We start from the raw sequence: 1,559 nt of genomic DNA, 5'->3' as shown, positions 1-1,559 counted from the left end.
GCATAACAGGATCGAGGGGCTGAATGGCCTCCTCCTATTCATGTATATCAGGAATGAGGGGCTGAATGGCCTCCTCCTGTTCATGTGAAACAGGCTCGTGGGTCTGAATTGTCTCCTCCTGTTCCTGTATAACAGTCTTGTTGGAATGAATTGCCTTCTCCTGTTCCTGTATAACTGGATCGTGGCTCTGAATTATCTCCTCGTCATCCTCAGTAACAGGTTCATGGGGCTGAATGGATTGCTACTGTTCTTATACAGATCTTGTATCGCTGACTGGCTTCCTCGTGTCCAATGCAACAGGCTCGAGGCGTTAAAGGCCTCCTCTTGTCCCTGTGTAACAGGCTCGAGGGGCTGATTGGCCTCCTCCTGTTCCTGTATAACAGGCTACAGGGGCTGAATGGCCTCCTCCTGTTCCTGTGCGAAAGGCTCATGGGACAGAATGGCATTCTGTTCCTATGTAAAAGGGTCATGGGATTAAATGGCCTCCGCCTGTTCCTGTGTAAAAGGGCCTTGGGACTGAATGGCATGCCTCTGTTCCTTTGTTAATGTGTCATGGACCTGAATGGCCTCCTCCAGATCCTATGTTAAAGGATCATGCGAAAGAATTGCCTCCTCCTGTTCCTATGTAAGAGGGCCATGGGACTGAAAGGCCTACCCCTGTTCCTATGTTAAAGGGCCATAGGACTGAATGGCCTTCTCCTGTTTCTATGTAAAAGAGCCATTGGACTGAATGGCCTCCTCCTGCTCCTGTGTAATAGACTCGAGGGGTTCAATTGAATCCTCCTGTTCCCGTGTAACAGATTCAGGGGTGGAGAGGACTCAGAGGGAAAGTGGGGTGGGACTGGAGCCACTTGTGTAAAGGAAGTGTTGGGGGGGGTGGGAACTTTCCCTTCACTGAATTACTGATTTACTGCCAAATGCACCGTCAGTAGAGGTAACACAGAACCCTGACCCCAAATCCAACTCTGGTGGAATTCGAACCCACAGCCTTTGAATGACTTCATCTAGTGACACATAGAATTAGAAGTCCAATGCGCTTCCATTGCGCCACAGAGCCAACTGCAGGCTCTTGTATTACAAAAGCAAAATATTGTTGATGTTGGAAATCTGAAATATAAACATATAAAATGCTGGAAGCACTCTGCAAGTCAGGCAGCTTTAGATGCCTGTGTAAAATGGTTCTGCTTTCAGTCCCGGATCATTCTGTGTCTATTTAAAAGGGATGTGCTGTCAGTCCCGGATCATTCTTTGACTTTTTAAAAGGATGTGCTGGCAGTTCCGGATCATTGTGTGTCTGTTTAAAAGAGATCTTCTGTCAGACTCAGATCATTCTATGTCTGTTTAAAACGGGTGTTACGTATTATTATAGAGTCTGCACCACAGAAACCGTCCATTTGCACGAACTGGTCTCCACACGAGGCTCCTCCTTCTGTATTGCAACTCACCAAAAAAAAGCCAGGATCAGTAATGGTAACCATGAAACTATCGGATTGTCGTAAAAACCCATCTGGTTCACTAATGTCTTTCAGGGAAAGAAATCTGCCGTCCTTACCTGGTCT

At 47.0% G+C, this 1,559-nt stretch overlaps 1 non-coding gene across 1 annotated transcript; it reads right to left on the bottom strand.

Annotated features, from left to right (window-relative positions):
• Positions 1 to 960: 960 nt before the first annotated feature.
• Positions 961 to 1,057, bottom strand: trnar-ucu (transfer RNA arginine (anticodon UCU)). The gene is made up of 2 exons: positions 1,022 to 1,057; positions 961 to 996 (listed from the first exon to the last, which is right to left on the bottom strand). It is a non-coding gene; the product is annotated as a tRNA-Arg (tRNA).
• Positions 1,058 to 1,559: the final 502 nt, after the last annotated feature.

This window comes from Somniosus microcephalus, unplaced genomic scaffold (assembly GCF_052327205.1).
Source record: "Somniosus microcephalus isolate GS21.2 unplaced genomic scaffold, FLI_Smic_1.0 unresolved_chr8, whole genome shotgun sequence".
Classification (NCBI taxonomy): Eukaryota; Metazoa; Chordata; class Chondrichthyes; order Squaliformes; family Somniosidae; genus Somniosus; species Somniosus microcephalus.
Note: the sequence above shows the minus strand (reverse complement) of the source record. Positions and strands in the feature narration are given on the sequence as shown.